Below are 18,105 nucleotides of genomic sequence, written 5' to 3' on the forward strand. Positions count from 1 at the left end.
CCTGTTGATGCCACCTCCGTATACACACCAACATCCCTCATGCCCATACACTTACCGCTATTGAGCATTTCATTTCCCAACATTCTTCAGGCTCCAAACACACTACTTCATTCCTCATACATCTTAATAACATTTTTCTGACATACAACTACCTCTCCCTTGAAGGGAAGGCACACAAAAAAATCTGTGGCACAGCCATGGGTACCTGAATGGCATATTCCTATTTGAACATGTTTATGGACCATCTAGTGGAGACCTTTCAAGCCTCCCAGAATGCCAAACCCCTATTCTGGATCAGATTCATTGATGATATCTTTGTGACCTGGACTCAGGGCCAAGACAACCTATCTTCGTTATTTCACTAACTAAATACCTTCTCTCCCATCTGCTTCACATGCTGCTCCTCAACCACCCAGTGTGCCACCTTCCCAGGTGTTGATCTCCTGCTCTCTGATGGCTCCATCCACATCTCTGTCCACATTAAACAGACCAACCACTAACATTACCTGCATTTCAACAGCTGTCACCCATCTCACACCAAAAAATCTGTCCATTCAGCCTGACCGTCCAAGGGTGGTCTATCTGCAGTGACAAGAACTCCCTTATTCGTTATGCTGAAGCTCTCACCAAGCCATTCACAGAAAGGCATTATCCCTCAGACCTAGTCTGCAAACAGATCTCCCATACTATTTCCCCTCACACCCTCAATCCTCCCACCACCAGCCACAAAGGAGTGTCCCCTTCGTCACCCAGTATCACCAGGGATGGAACAACTGAACCATATCCTTTGTCAGGGCTTTGATTACCTATGACCATGCCCTGAAATGAGGATCATCCTACCCATGATGCTTCCCACCATTTCTAAAGTGGTGTTCTGTCACCCACCCAATCTCCACAACATCATAGTCCATCCCTATGCCACTCCCAATCTCAACCCTCTGCCACAAGGATCATATCCCTGTGGAAGATCCAGAACTTCCTACTCCAGTCCTGTCACAGGTTTATCCTACCCATCAGGGTCTGGGCCACTTGTGAAAGCAGCTGTGTCATTTACCAGCTCTGCAGCTCTGCTGCAATCACTGCATAGGTTTTTATATTGGTATGCTTATCAACCAGCTGTTCACCAGGATGAATGGCCACTGCCAAACTGTGGCCAAGAGCAAAGTAGACCACCCTGTGGCACAACATGCAGCTGAACATAACATGCCTGATTTCAATGGCTGCACTATCCAAGCCATTTGGATCCTTCTCTCTACCAGCAGCTTTTCTGAACTGCACAGATGAGAGTTTTCCTTGCAACATATTCTCTGTTCCCATAATTATCTGTACCTCAACCTATGGTAACATACCATACCCACACCCTCCACCCAACAGTTTCCATCCTATCTGTCCTATGATCCCCTCCCCATTCTCACCTCCCACTTTCTTTGTGTGCCGCCCTCTGCCAATATATCCATCAGTCTTTTCCTGCTCCTCTCCTTTTAACTCCCTTTCTCCCCTCATCATTGCCCAACATCCTGGCACAGCACCTGTTGGTATCCTAGTCCCTGCACACTCCACCAGAATTCCCCTTCCCTGCCCCCTCCAGATTGCTGCTTGCACCCCATATGATACTTGCATTACGGCCTGAGGTGCTGGAGTTGGCATCCACGTGTGCATGAGGTGTGCTCGCTTGTGTGTGTGAATGGTGTGTGTTTCACTTTTACTGATGAAGGCTGTGGCTGAAAGTTTTATGTAAGTCTCTTTTAATTGTGTCTGTATGCATCTTAATGTGTTACCTTTATGGTAAGTAACCATCTGTCTTTTCCTACATTGCTTACATTCTACTTTGAGATTGCATTCTTTGAATCTGTTAAAGTGAGCACTCTTCATTTGTATTGTCAAACAAACCAGAGTGGACAGAAGTTAAAAAACAACAGATCACAACGAAACACCAGGCAGAAGTTAGCATCCAAACAACATATTAACGATTTTTTATGGCCCATTCCACTGCAGAAGTAAACAACAAAGAAGAAGTCCAGGAGGTGAAAATCAAGTCAGAAATGAAAAGAAGACTAGAGCCTACTCTTCAAAGAAGTAACCAGGCAAGAAGTACAGGGCTTAACCAGTAAGCTATATGAGCTAGTGGTTGTTTTGGATGGTTCATTCAAGGAGATTTCTATCTTGTGTGTAACAGAACACTGGCTGCAAGAAATACAAAAATGTGCAGTTGGGATTTCAGACTTACAGTTGGTCAGTAGCTTTTGCAGGGAAACATACAGAGGGTATGGAACATGTATATATGTAAGAACAGGTATTAAATCAAAGAGAATTAGGTTTAAAAATGTCTGCTGCATTGAAAAAGATTCTGAATATCGCTTATGTGAACTAACAGATAGTAAAATTATAATTGCATGTATGTGTAGGTCGCCATCTGGCAATTTTGAATTATTCTCTAAAAATTTGGAAAATATTCTGAACTATTTAAATAGTCAGTCAAAATGCATAATTGTGCTTGGGGATTTCAATGTTAATTTCAAGGACAACTGTAAAAAAAGGGCAGAAACTTGTTAATTTACTAAAACCATATAATATGGACATGTGTGTAGAAGATACCACCAGATACAGCAGCAAAAGTGAAAGTACTATAGACCAAATATTCAATGACAAATCAAAATGTGGCTTTAAATCTGAGGTATTGGATACAGGTTTCTCTGATCATCAAGCAGTTAAATTGACTTTAGAGAATCTCATGAGAAAAGTGACAACAGGAGATATATTGAGAGAAGATTACTTAATGATGACAAAATTAGGGTCTTTAATCTAATGTTAAGAAATGTAAACTGGGACATGGAAACCAATAGTTCTGTAGATATAAAATTCAACAAGTTCTATAAATACTGCTATGATAGTTCATCCCCTCTGAAGAGAATGAAAATAAACAAAAAATCTAATTTATGGATAACAAGTGAAATCAAAGAGACATTAGAAAGTCTCAGAATGCTATATATGTATGCAAGGTATGCATTTGGCTGGGTGAACTGACACGTCTGCTCCAGTGTCTACCAAGAATGGTTGTTTCATGTATTGCTCGCTGATGGAAAGGCGATGGCTCTCATCCGATGAGTCAATTGCCATCATCAGTGATCACTTGTCGTTGCTTCCCATTTCATATGGAGGGTTACACTTCCTGATCTCCATACCAAATTGTCTGTGGTACCAAGATAACTTTGTGGTTGACAGTGAGTGCCTACAACCATGTGTTGAGCTATGGCACCGACATCAGTTGGCACTTGCATGTGGAGCTACGACATATGCTGTAAGCTCCGCAAGTTGTGCCTGTAACGATGCAAATGTTGCTGTGATGGGACACTCTGGCTGTGGTGTGACAGCTGCCACACTTGCAGACGAATACATTCCAATTATAAGATTGGCCATCTGTGGGAGCGCATCTAAATCTCCTGCACACACTACAAATAGCGCATCTGCAGGTAGGCATGACATCCAGATGCTCCTCAGTATGTCATAACTAGTGCACTCTTTGCCAAAGGGCACAGGTGGTGTTAACTGTGATGGTGTGTACTCATCGAGCTCTTCTGTGCCTAGCAATGTCTCCAGTCTCTTGGTCTCTGACTGTGACAGGCATTTGATTAGTGTACTTTCAATTGTTGTGCACCGTTCCATGGCTGGGGCGCAGCTAGGATATGATGTATTTTGCTGGCCATCTTTTCATTTAATGCCACAATGATGTAGCTGTTCTTCAATTTGTTGGTGGTGACATGCACCAACACAAACTGATTCTCCAACTGAGCAAACCAAAGCACTGGGCTTTGTTGCCAAAAGGGAAGCAGTTTTACAGATATGCGGGTGACTGCTGGGATCGCTGGCTTGTGGCTGCTGGTTCTGATATGAGTACAGTCTAGGATCCTCTGTAAGTTATGTAAGAAGTATGAGACACAGCTGTCATGGTCATTATGGGGGTATGTCGCATCACTGTAGCCGAAGCAGTCATTTAAGACATCACGTTGGGGTCATCACTAAATGTTGGGTATTTGACAAGATTTATTCCAACATTTACAAAGTGAAACTAGAGACAATGCATAAAATATGTCTCTGTTTACGCATAGGAACCAAAAGTAAAAACAAAGAATAAACAACACTATGACTACATAAAGTCTAACAAACTTATTTGACAAGGAGTTCTTTGCAGTGAGATAATTTTCCACTATCACTGCCACAGGTAACCTCTAACACATTACACAAGCAAACACATGTGGGCCCAGTTACCTGTCATCTGCTAAAAAGTGCAAATATTCCCACTTTACAGATGGCCTTCATTTTCGGGAATTTATGCATGCACAGATACACATGCATAGTTGGAAATATATACTCAGAGCAAAGGGATGCATGCACACTGTGCCAGTATGGCAACACAAATGTCCACAGTGCCTGCTGCCACCTCACACACCCACTGCTGGGTTAGACGAACTGCTCAGAAACCATACACAATGTCATTTAACCTACAATCTGTTATTTAGGATACTATTTAACAACAGCTGGCTCAAGGGATAAGTCAACCTACTACAAGCCCATTGTTATCACCAATCAGTATTGATCTGATGAAGTCAATGAATGGGAGAAAAACTTGCCACCTGTGTGTACATAAGAATATGGTCATTGCCGATCAACATGGTACCTACGACGTCAATTAAGGGGGGAAAGCTATCATCTGTGCATGATATTTAGCCCCTAACCCTTATTAAGGAAAAATGGGACAGATTAAGGAATTGTAGATATTTTACCACCCTTCAGATGCATTCTGGTGGCCACTAAATCCTGACTGCACTGCAAGATAGTCCAAAGACCACTTTTGTGGTTCCTTCTGGACTGTATAAACTCCTCTACATGCCTGCTATGTCCATGAGCAGCCAGATTTGCCGCACACATCAGAAAAACAGGAGAGAGAGATGATGGCAATGCAAGGTGGGAAGACCACCTGCAGACAGGACTTGAACCCAGGGCTGACCAAATGGTGAGCCTGAGATAACAAAAGCAAGTCAGTAACAACCTACGCACATCAAAGTGCAACAAGCTTTCAGCGTATCACTGTCAAAAGTCAAGTACGAGTCTGAATCCAAATCAAGACCAAATATGAAAACCAATACCAAGGCGAAGTCGTCAATGAGTAGTCAGTAGCACAGTGGAGATAGTAATGAACAATATCAGATGAAGTGAATGACTGATTGAGCAGTCAAGATGTGGAGGTATTTACACCAGCTGCAAGGGACACTACTTATGGATGGATTCACATGGCAAGACAGGGCCACACTCTCTAGGTGATGCAGTGCTGCAGTGGCACTCCCCTCTATCGTCCATCAAGGTCCACTTGCTTTGGTAGGCATTTAATTCCTGCACAGTTCCATACCAGATCCCTCCTGCACAAAATTGCTGCATATGGGCTGAAATACCCTGGGTGGTGCCATGGAAGGTCAAATGAAGGTAAAGGTGGAGGTTCAGTCTCGATGACAGTAGGCTGTGGGGAGGAAGAGTGATTAGCAGTGTCCATTGGAACAGTGTTGAAGATGGGCTTGCCAGAGGGAACCACTGATCCACAATGAGTGAAACAGGAGGGTCTGTGCAACCATAGGATGTCTGCAGTAGCTGCCGTGTGCTTGCCATTGTTCACGTTAAATCAGAAGGTGGTGGAAAGGGGAGGGGGGGGGGGGGGGCTGCAGAGGGCATGCTTATGTCTGAGGCCAGAGTTAGTTGTGCTGATGGTGCTCAAACCTCTTTTGCATTTTGGACCAATGTAACTCGTCACCTGAGGTTGGACAGTACTGGGATCAAAGCCTCAGCACTCTCATAGAAGCATGACCCCCACTGCCATTCCAGGAGTGTACCACTGAGAGAGATGCAAGCGAGGTTCTGATGCCAGAATGAGATTTTCACTCTGCAGCGGAGTGTGCGCTGATATGAAACTTCCTGGCAGATTAAAACTGTGTGCCCGACCGAGACTCGAACTCGGGACCTTTGCCTTTCGCGGGCAAGTGCTCTACCAACTGAGCTACCGAAGCACGACTCACGCCCGGTACTCACAGCTTGGAAGGTAGGAGACGAGGTACTGGCAGAAGTAAAGCTGTGAGTACCGGGCGTGAGTCGTGCTTCGGTAGCTCAGTTGGTAGAGCACTTGCCCGCGAAAGGCAAAGGTCCCGAGTTCGAGTCTCGGTCGGGCACACAGTTTTAATCTGCCAGGAAGTTTCGAGGTTCTGATGGTTTCAGCAGATAAAGCAAGGTTTGAGGCTGGTGACCATGGTGGAGCTCCATGAGGCTATGATTGTTAATTGGTGTGGTGCAGTACCCAAAAACAAAGTACAGGCCACTGTAGTGGTGGAGAATTAGATAGCCTTCTCCATTTGCTGTTTAAAAGTACAGACCACCACTGGAGGAAGGGTGGAATGGAGGGCTGCAGATACATTTGATGCCAGTGGCAGCATGGAAGCCTTTGAAAGCTGAGGCCATGAACTGGGGGCCACTGTCAGAGACCAATGTGTGAGGCAACCCTTTGATGACCAAAACTTGGGCTAAGGTCATAAGGATGGCCTTGGCTATGGTGGATGCCATGCACACAACATAGGGACACTTTGTATAAGCATCCACAATGAGCAACCACATCGAACCCAAGAATGGGCCTGCAAAACTGTGATGGATACAGTCCCAAGAGAGGCGAGGAATAAGCCAGGGGACAAAGGACTGAGAGGGTGCCACCTGGTTCTGGGCTGTTGCTGCATAACTGCAGACTGTCTTTTCGATGCCACCATTGATCATGTGCCAGTACACATGGGGGCGTGCCAGGTTCTTCAGGCGGAACATGCCCCAATGACCCTAGTGATACAAACTTAACACCTGATGATGCAATTCCATCACACAATGTGTATCCAAAAGGATGAAATCATCTACAACAGAGATTCAGTGAGAAAGCTGTTTACAATGGCAGAGCTCTGTTATCAATGGAGTGAGATAATGGGGGCAGCTATGGATAACATAAGAAAGGACCTGTTGCACGGTGGAGTCCAAGTGCATTGCAGTGGCAACACATGTGGCTTTAAGAAGAAAACTGTCCAACATATGATGTTGTTTGGCATCAATGTGAAAGCAGCGGATTTCCTGTTGGTCAAAATCAGGGTCAGCACAATCTGGAACATTGAACAATTCACCAGCATTTGAATGCTGGACTGTCGGCTTGTACCAGATAGTATAACTGTAGGCACTGAGGAACAATGCCCAGTACTGGGGGCATTGGGTTGTTTGTTCTGGTAGGTTGGAAAGTGGCCTGAATAATGCCACCAATGGCTTGCGATCCCCAGTTAGTGAGAATTGCATCCCAAAAAGGTAGACATGAAATTTCTTGACTGTGAACACTATTGCCCAGACCTCCTTTTTCGAGCTGGGAATAGCTGCACTGTGCTGGGGTCCGGGTCTTGGATGCATATATTATAGGCCGTTCAGAATCATCTGCATCTCTGTGTGCCAGGGCCACTCTAATATCATACATGGATGCATCGGCTGCCACGACCAATGCACAGTCAGTAGAAAAGGGCATGAGAAAGGGTGCAGATGTCAGCATGGTTTTCAATTTGATAAAAGCTGGTAGCAGTTGGGGGGAGGGGGGGGTCGGCATGTATAAGGGACTTCACTTTTACGCAACTGATTGAGAGGTTGTGCAATGTGGGTTGCTTGGGGTGAGAATTTAGGATAGCAGCTGAGCTTGCACAAAAATGCTTGTAATTCAGGTGAGTTTGTCAGGCAAAGTAAAGAAGTGATGATGGCTACATACTGATTAGTATGCTGGATTCCCTGTTTAGTGAACCAATGCCCCAAGCACTCCAGTCCTGGCTGAAAAAAATCTGCGTTTCTCCAAATGACAATGCAGGCCCACATCCTGCAGGGTCGTGAACAGGGTGGAGAGGTTTCCCAAATGGTGCTGGCGGAAGAATCCTGGGACAATGAGAGGTCTCTTCAAAAAATTCCAGAACATTCAAAATTTCATGCCAATGGTTTGTCAGAGAGAAATGCAGTTGGTATCTGTGAACATGTCTTGTTTTTAAAGTGTAACTGCTGGAAGTTTCATTATTGTAAGTGTGTTATTTATTGTTCAGTGCTGTACTGGGTAGTACATTGTGTCACATAGCACATAAATTTCGAGATGGCAAATTTACAGGAGCAATGCGTCTGCATTAACTTCTATGTGAAACTTGAGAAAACCTTTACTGACACACACCAAATAATGCAGGAAGCCAACAGTGATATGTACTTGAGCTGTACTTGGTGTTACAAATGGTTCATGCAGTTTAAAAACGGAAGTTAAAGATGATCCTTATTCAGGATGCCCTTCGACATCTACCGATGACACTGTCAGGAACGTCAATGAAATTGTGCATGCCAATCGAAGACTGACCGTCTGATAGATTGCAGAAGAATGTAACATTTCAGTTTGATCACATAATGAAATCCTGAGATAGGATCTTGGAATGCATCGTGTTGCCACCAAGTTTGTCCCACAGCTCATGAGTCACAACCAGAAAGACCTTCACCTCGCAATCCATCCGAGAACAGCTTTTGGATTACACAAATGAGAATGAGATGTTCCTTCTTCTGTAGTGGTCAATCCAAGGATTGGTTTGCAACAGCTACAATGGCAGCTTGTCTCCATTCTGTGCGTCTTTCAGCTTTTCTCTTCATTTCTTTATAGGTGTTACAACCCACATCTTTCACGATTTGATCCATGTACCTCTTGGTCTTTTTCCCTCGACATATCCCTCTATGATTGTGTTCAGGAGTCCTTTATGTCTTAATAGATGGACTGTAAATTGCACTCTCCTTTTAACAATGAAACTCCAGAAGCTTCTCTTCTCACCTGCTCTTTCCAGAACTACTTCGTCTGTGACCTTGTCGATACATTTTATTTTGAACATGTGTCTATAGCACCACATTTCAAAAGAATTTAGCTTCTGGTCTTCCTCTGTCCCGAGAGTCCATGTTTCACACCCATAGCATGCCACACTCCACACATATGATTTCAAAAATCTTTTCCTGATTTCAAGGCTGATGCTCTTAGATGTTATGATGTTTTATTTCTTGTTAAAAGCAGCCTTTGCTTGAGCAATTCTACTTCTCACTTCTGCCTTGTTCCTAAGGGAATCATAAATGGTGAGCGAGATGTGGGTCTACAGTTATGGTGCTGAGATAAAGCTTCAATCTTTACAATGGTTTGGGGAAGATTCCCCATGACCGAATAAAGCTCATCAGGTTGCTGAATTTTTTGCAGATACCTTGTATGGTCATCCAAGTACTGACACAAGCCGGAAAATGCTGCACAGCTGTTTCAAAAATCGCTGGAATATTGCAGGTGCTGAGGAAATGCAAAAGGGGAGTCACTTGTACTTATAGAACTCAAATGGCATGTTAAGCAAGACAATATTCACCCAGGCAGATTGGTGAGTTCTTCTTGGCAGGGATCAGGAGAGGTTTCTACGTGCGAAGGAGCATTGATGGTCGCCTTGAAATCCTCACAAAAGCAAAGAGACACATTCAACTACCGGATAAAGACTAGGGGCATGAGCCATGCACTAGATTTGACAGGTTCAAAAACCACAGCTGTCTGCAGACGATCGAGTTCCTGCTTAACGGCAGTTTGTAAGGCCACCAGAATCAGTCTGGCGCATCAGAAACAAGGTGTGGCATCAGGCCGAAGGGTGAAGCACACCTGGAAGTCTGAAGCACACCCCAAATCTGGTCGAAAGAGGGACGAAAATGCCATGCAGAGGTTGTCCAGTTCCTGGAAAGAGACCACAGTGAAAACCACCTTGGCTTCATCTGACACAGAAAATCCAAACTCTGTGAAAGTATTGAAGCCATAAATGTTGGTAGCTACTGGATACTCAGTGATAAAGAATGTCGAAAGCCAATTAACATATTTGTAAGTTCCCGCAGTTGAGAACTGTCCGTGATGAGGAATCATGTCATCTCCATAGGCCACCAAATTGTGTAAGGGTGGGGACATGCCAGGTGAACCCAGTCGGACATAAGTTGCCTGACTGATCAAAGAGATGGATGGTGGCCCCAGTGTTCACCTGAAAATGGATGTTGTGATCAGACATGTGAAGCATGAGATACAATTTCTGGGTGAAGGGGTCGTCCTCAAGGGCTACTGCCTGCAGTGTGTGTACCATGTCCTGGTGTGGTCGCAGCACCAGGTGGGGATGGGTCATACATCTGCAACATACTGAGTGGAGGAGTCCCTCCTTGCCATAGCATGTACAAGAGACCCAGTGATTTGGACTGTCTGCAGGGGAATGAGAGGAAAAATGCTGCGAGCAAGATGAGAGCAGCTCCTGTAGCCATCATTGAGGGACAGCTGGAGGCTCAGAAGTCACTGACACATCGGACAAAGATGAATCATGACATTGCTGCAACCTGGTGGTTGTCCTATGTTTACGACACTGGGATGGTGCGTGTGGTTGTGGCTTGCCATGAGTTGTTTGTTAGCTGCCTTTGCAATTCTGAATGAATAAGTGATGTGCAAGATCTCCTCTAATGACAGGTTACACAGTTTCAATGCCAGTGTGTGAACCTCCAGATTAATCGAACCACGACACATGAATCAAGGAGTTGCATAGGAAGCCTTGCAGCCTTGACAATAGCAAGTAAAATCATATTTTCAGCTGATTTGTTGCTAGTAAGTGACCCACAAGTGATACGACGGTCTGATTTATGGTATTGATAAAATTCTGGCCTGGAGGCAACTGTATTGTACCACTGGGAATAATAATTAGTCAGTAGACCTCACTCTCATGACGTGGTCAGGCATAGAATTTTCAAGGGAGAAAAAACGTGCCCAACGACGCCCATAACAGAAAGGGCTATTGCTTCAATGAATCGCCCATGCTTTGAAACGCTGTGACATGTTGCTTTAGTCAATGCAAATATGTGTCCCAGCCCTCCATAGCATCATTGAAAGGGGAAAATGATGGAAGACAGAATGTGCTTTCAAATGCAGGGGGCACCTGTCCATGGGGAACAGGGGTCTATCACACTTTAAGTTTGTCCACAAAGAGCTGGAGTGGCTACTGTAACAAGTCCATCTAAATCTGCTGCTGGTGCATCAGCTGCTGCTCAAGCAGGCTAAATAGTTTAGCTTCTATACTACAAAACAACTTAGTTTCTGTTCATCATCAATTGCTATATCCGTGAGTAGCCAGATACAGGTGCACACATCAGAAAAACAGGAGAGAAACAATGATGATGCAAGATGAGAAGCCCGACTGTGGATGGAACTCAAACCCATGCTGGAGTTGAGCAACAGGGCTGGTCAAAGGGCAGATGTGACACAAGAGCAAGTCAACAGCAACCTATTCAACAACAAAGTGCAATGAATGTGTGACACATCATTGACAACAGGTCAAGTATGAGCCAAAATCCAAATCAAGACCAAAGAGGAAAACCAATACCTAAGTGAATTTGTCAATGAATAGTCAAGTATGGTGGAGATAGTAACAAATGCTATCAGATGAGGTACATGACTGACTGAGTGGTCAAGGTGTGGCGGTATGTATGCCAGCTGTAAGGGACACTACTGGATGGGGTATTCATATAGTGATACAGTAGGTGAGTGCAGCACTGCAGCGACACTGCCCTCTGTTGTCCATCGAGTTCCATTTGCTCCAGCAGGCATTCAAGTTCTGCACAGCTCAGTACCAGACCTTCCACTTTCCAAAGATTCACTGATTTGTTGTTGAGAGGTTTAAAGCCTACTATGTGTCTTATATATTTAGATAAATCAAAAAATGGAAAATCCAGGATGGAATGTAACGATATTGTGAAAAGGAAAGTTGCTACTCACTATTTCGTGGAGATGCTGAGCTGCAGAGAGTCACAACAAAAAGACTGTCACTAATGAAGCTTTCAGCCATTATGGCCTTCATCAACAATAGACGTAGACATGTAGATACACACACACACACACACACACACACACACACACACACACACCAAAAATGCCCTGGTGCTGCTGCTCACATTGTGGTTTCAGTTGCCCGAGACTGCAGTTGTGTGTGTGTGTGTGTGTGTGTGTGTGTGTGTGTGTATGTCTACATCTACATATAGATAAATCTACTCCAGAACAATTGAGGAAAATATGAAGAGGTTAAGAATTATATTGTCAAAGTTGCCAGGATTTCAGGTTGAAAATAGAGAAGTGTTCTTACATAAAATCACAGGTCCACTACCTGGGCCATATCATTAATGCAGCTGGGGTTACACCACATCCAAGACTGACAGAAGCAGTTGAGAATTTTCCGGTCCCTATTAGTGTTGAAGAGATGCAATCTTTCTTGGTCTTGCTAACTATTACCATTGTTTATTGAGGGATTATGGCACAGTTGCTAAGCAGCTGACAAAATTGTTGAAGAAAGATGGCAGGTTTGAGTGGACAGAAGAATCTGAGGTAGCTATGAGAAATATTAGGCATTTTTTGACAAGTTCACTTTGCTGATTTACCCAGATTTTGAGAAGCTGTTTATTTTTTCCACAGACTTTTCAGATTATATTATCAGAGCTATCATTAAGTCATGATTACAATGGTGGAGAAAGACACATAGCACACATATGTTTCACAGCAAATGTACTCAGCAGAGATGAACTACAGTAGTACCAAAAAGCATTTGTTAACTTTTTTTTTTTAGTAACCTACTTTAAATGCTATTTGTATGTATTAAAATCGACTGTGGTCACTGACCACAGTGACCTTGTGTGGATGTTGAACTTAAATGACCCCAGCAGTCACTTAACTCAGTGGGCATTGAAACTATTGAAGTATGACTGTGATGTACATCACATGCCCAGACATTTACAACAAAATGCTGGCACAGTAAGCTGTAAAGCCAGAGCTGTTCAGACTGATGATTTTTTGATAGACAATCAAAAATAAGCACAGGGAAGAGACATAGAATGTCATCAGATTTATTTACAGAATATGATATTTTATATTGTAAGATTTGTAATATCACTTGGCCCATACTAGGGTTAGGGGTCATGAATCGATCAGCTCATCAATTCAACAACCTTCCTATTTTCATTGGTTCAAAGTTAATATATATCGCGAGGCAGCACGTTTCACCTGCCTGAGTAAAATATTTATTCCTTGACTTAACGTTGCTCCATGGTGAGTGAAGATATGTAAGAAAATCGATATTTGATGGGTCTTTGTTGCAAGACAGGATAATGAGAGGACGTGTATGAAGTGTATGCAAGGAAACAGTCATTGTTAGCTGCCATATTGTATAATTAGTGTTTTTTGAGATTCACAAGTGATATGTAACATTAATGTGGAGTTGAGTAGCACCCATAATACAGTCTGGTGCATTTCAAAGGTAATTTCATGTATTTATTTTTGATCAAAAGATTCTGAGATTAACTGTAATGTAAGGCATGCTTGTATAGGACTTCAAACATTTGGTGGTCAATGTTTGCTGTAGAACCTGCATAAATAACACAGTCAAAAGCATAGAAAAGTGTTTCTCTGTTAAAACAAATTCATTTCACTCAAGACAATCATCAAATGACCAAATGTAAATGGCAGTATCTCAATTTGAGAAGATCTTATAGAAGTTTTCTTTCTCTTATTTCAAGAATTTTACAGGTGACTGCCAGAGTCGGCAGCTGCTTCTACACCATGAAAGTAACTTGTCTACGTGTACAAAATTACTTATGCTGTGGGAGTAGTCGACACCGCTCTGGAAATTGATGTTGTCCTTCTCAGACATTCAAACAGAGACACTACATACACTACTTCAATAACAATGAGTTTAATATTACCAGCTTAAAAACATTAATTTCTTCTTTTGAGCCATAATGTTATACATCTCTCTGAGTAACAGAATAATACCTAAAGAGCTTCAATAGCTATCATGGCACAAGAGCTAGAGAGTTTGCAGGTATGCCATAATGGGTGACATGTCACAAACGCTAGGATACCATCCAACTTCTGGAGGAAAGGTAGACAGACCAACATTCAGAAATATATACAGGATTGTCTGCCTTATGCTCAAAAGGCAGCCCTGCCAAAGCTCAAAATACAAAACAACCCTTCCCAGAATAACAAATACATCCCACCTACCATTGATCACTCCTCCAGGAACATATTCAAGTACCACTTTCAAATTTGACTGCAGAAACTGGTGTTTGTGCCTTTGTCAATGATTTAGTTCTATCCTACAGAAGCCTTGACTATATCTTGTGCAGTCAAGGAGCTAATTTTATATCTGCCTTCTTTTTATAAGTATGTGAATTGTTGCAAATCAAAACTACCACACCACATCATTTCATACAAAACCTAACAGTCATCCTGAACATATCCATTAGACAATTATCTGAACACTGTCCTACTGTGTAAATAACTCACATTCAGAATGAGATCGATATGTTGCTTATGTAGCTTCAGCCGATCATAGTTGTGTTCATGAATCAACTGTGTATCACATGAAGCAGTTTATGGAAGGCATATGAACACTCTGTTCAAACTTGATGAACTGCCACTGGGCATTCATACAGTCAAAGTGAAGGAACCAACCTTCCACCTTAAGGCCTTCTGGAAAGAAGTCAAACATAGTAATTACAAAGCTAATCAAAAACAGTTACAATGCAGCAGCAAAATGTCTATGCTTCTGCAGTACAAACTGGAGACCTCGTTTCACTCTGAAACCCTGTGATTATGAAAGGGAAAACCAAGAAATTCATGCAGAAAGGCCCCTCCTATGGGGAAATTTCCCATGTGAATGCAGAGATCCAATTGTCAGATCACACTGAAATAGTGGATTTTGATCAGTCAAAGCAATACGACGATCCAGTTTACTGCCCCCCTCTTACAAATACTCACAGCAGAGTAAAGACATTTTGAAGACAGTGAGAAAAAATGACAAGTTGTTGCCAGCATAAGCTATGTATGCTTTAAGGAACAAATATCCTTATGCACTGACATCCAGGAATTAATTTTGATTTGTGTGTAGAGTAGACGTTTATATTTTCAGATTTGTGAAAGTGTTGAAAAATGATATATTTGTAAGTAAGATGAATAGTGACAAGGTTTTGAGGTTGTTATGCCATTCTTGTGATTCACTTAAAAATTCTGCACTAGGCATTTTGTATATGCAGAGGAAGCATTGAAGTTAATTCCATTTCATATTTTGGTTGTTCTTAATAGGAAGCTGCTTGTGCTGTCCTACAGTATGTGAGTACAAGGCGTCATATCATAAGTTATAATGATAAGTGTGTGTAACCAAAGCAGTGGTATTTGGTAATATAAATGTTTGAAATGTGGAGCAGAGAAAAATTGTCGAACCAATGAACAGTGACGTTGTAAGCAGTTGTGTCATATAGGTATTGCACAGTGGAAGAAAAGATGTAAAGGTACTACTAGAATACACTAACACGAGAAGTGAATCAATAAAAGTCAGTGGAGTTGGGGAAAGTAGCACACTAATGTGCTATGCTAGATACGGAATGATTTAAAGCTATACTCAGTCAGTTTTGTTAGCATGAAACATAGTATTTCAAAGATTCACTTGGACTACAAGAGATCAAGTTTAACTATTGATACAGAGAGTAAGTCTGAAACAGACAAATACTTTGCAGTGCCAGTTTATTGTACATCCTAAAGAAAATGTAGTCATATGAACAGCTGATAAAGTGCCTCTGAAGTGCTTACCAATGATCAGCTTTACCTAAGGACACATATATTTTATTAAGTTTTACTTTACTACCCACCTATACAGTAGAACTATATACTTTGTTAAGTTTTACTTAAGAACGCACCTATATAATATGTTTTGACCAGTACCAAACACTTTATCAAAGTTTGTTCCTCCATTGCAATCTTTGGAACCTATTACTTTAACTTGTGTGCTAGGCTTGTGAAGTGCGTAAACTGTTTTAGAGACACAGAAGACTAAATTTCCAAGCCTTTCACTTGTCTGTATAGCATGTGTGAGATCATCTTACAACATAGTTTATCATTTGCTCTCATTATGCAGTTCATGGAAAACTCTGCTAAGCAGTTCTGAATTGTTGAGAAGGTAAAATTATACTATTACAACTACTTGTGTCATTTAGCTAAGAAGTAGATGAAAATACACATTTGTAACAACTGGAAAGGGATGGAACAGTTATTCGAAATTTGACCATTGGGACTAAACCAAGTGGAACAACTGCACTTATTCATACAGATAAGTAAAAAAAATTAGGAAACTTTAACTGAAAAGTCAACACAACACCTGACCTTTTTGAATGTCATGAACACTGTATACTGAAACTAGTTTCTTAAACAGACAATAAGTAGCGCTTTTATGGAAAAGAGATACCTGCTTTTATGAATTAGGAAATCAACTATGGGGAGTTCTGTTTTCACTAGGAATGAGAAGTACAGTATTTAATGGGAGTAGAATTGATAGGACACAATACACATAGGAATATTAGTGACATATTCTATAAAATCTTTTGATGTCATTCATCCTGAACTGAGAGCAGATTTATGAATTGAAAAGTCCAATCCAAAATGACACAGGTCTTGCACTATTATGTCAGGGAGAGTGACAGCTCACACCAAGTGGGCCCCAGTAAGCTGACTACAGTTATTGCTCTGAGGTGCACCTGCTGGCCAGAACTTGGGCAACTGGGTCATGCCAGGTACAGTGTGTAAAATTTTACATGGCAGACCTCTCCCTAGTCCAGAATCGGTAGAAGTCGGTAAACGTCGGGGGCTTCGGTAGGCATGCAGTTTCGACTGCTGCCAACATTATGTAGCTGACTGTGTTGTACAAGGTAGCCATTGTCGTCTGCTTCATTATTGTTTTGCGCTGTACTGTTCTGCGTGTTTTTATTGTGCAGTTGTGCTAAACATTATCAAAATGAGAGAAGAGGCAGTTGCTGGCCCATCTTGGGAGTCGCCAACAACCCGTACTGGTAGGCCTATGGTTAGAAGGAAACCAGTATTACGTAGCAATGCTCGCAAAATTATATTGCGTGTGATTGAATGCTGCAAAAGGCAAAGGAAGGCATTGGAAGATTCAAACAGTTTTCCAACAATCATCCTGGCATATCACCACAAACGCCTGGCAAGAAAAGGTGAGTTTCCATTTCAGATATTTTGTTCGCGATCACTTTGAAGGAGCTCCCTATTTCGTCCAAATTACCTTATATTTCATTTTTCCTTGCTACTGTATTGCTTTGTATGGAAACACAACTGGTTACTGTATTATTTCGAAACACATTCATATTACAGTACTTTGCAATCGGATGAATGGTTTGTGAGCGCATAGTAGACATATATGTGTGTGTATATATATATATATATATATATATATATATATATATATATATATATATTTGAAATATGTCTGCTTGTGTCTGTATGTGTGGATGGATATGTGCGTGTGTGCGAGTGTATACCTGTCCTTTTTTCCCCCTAAGGTAAGTCTTTCCGCTCCCGGGATTGGAATGACTCCTTACCCTCTCCCTTAAAACCCACTTCCTTTCGTCTTCCCCTCTCCTTCCCTCTTTCCTGATGAGGCAACAGTTTGTTGCGAAAGCTTGAATTTTGTGTGTATGTTTGTGTTTGTTTGTGTGTCTATCGACCTGCCAGCGCTTTTGTTCGGTAAGTCACCTCATCTTTGTTTTTATATATATATATATATTTTAATATATCTAAAAACAAAGATGATGTGACTTACCAAACGAAAGTGCTGGCAGGTCGATAGACACACAAACAAACACAAACATACACACAACGACATCCTGTCGTCTTTCCCTCTCCTTCCCTCTTTCCTGATGAGGCAACAGTTTGTTGCAAAAGCTTGAATTTTGTGTGTATGTTTGTGTTTGTTTGTGTGTCTATCGACCTGCCAGCGCTTTCGTTTGGTAAGTCACATCATCTTTGTTTTTAGATATATTTTTCCCACGTGGAATGTTTCCCTCTATTATATATATATTTTAAGGTACATGACGATTTCAGTTTCGTTTGCGAACAACATTTAAAGCGAGGTTTACTTCCAAGCCTTTCGTCTGCTTTCGTGTAAG

General features: G+C 42.0%; 1 protein-coding gene across 1 annotated transcript in view; it reads right to left on the reverse strand.

Moving 5' to 3' along the window:
• The window catches only part of LOC124805408 (ras-specific guanine nucleotide-releasing factor 1-like), an 871,442-nt gene that overhangs the window by 252,411 nt on the left and 600,926 nt on the right, over positions 1–18,105 (reverse strand). The gene's annotated exons all lie outside the window — the stretch shown is intronic.

Source organism: Schistocerca piceifrons, chromosome 7 (genome assembly GCF_021461385.2).
Source record: "Schistocerca piceifrons isolate TAMUIC-IGC-003096 chromosome 7, iqSchPice1.1, whole genome shotgun sequence".
Lineage (NCBI taxonomy): Eukaryota > Metazoa > Arthropoda > Insecta > Orthoptera > Acrididae > Schistocerca > Schistocerca piceifrons.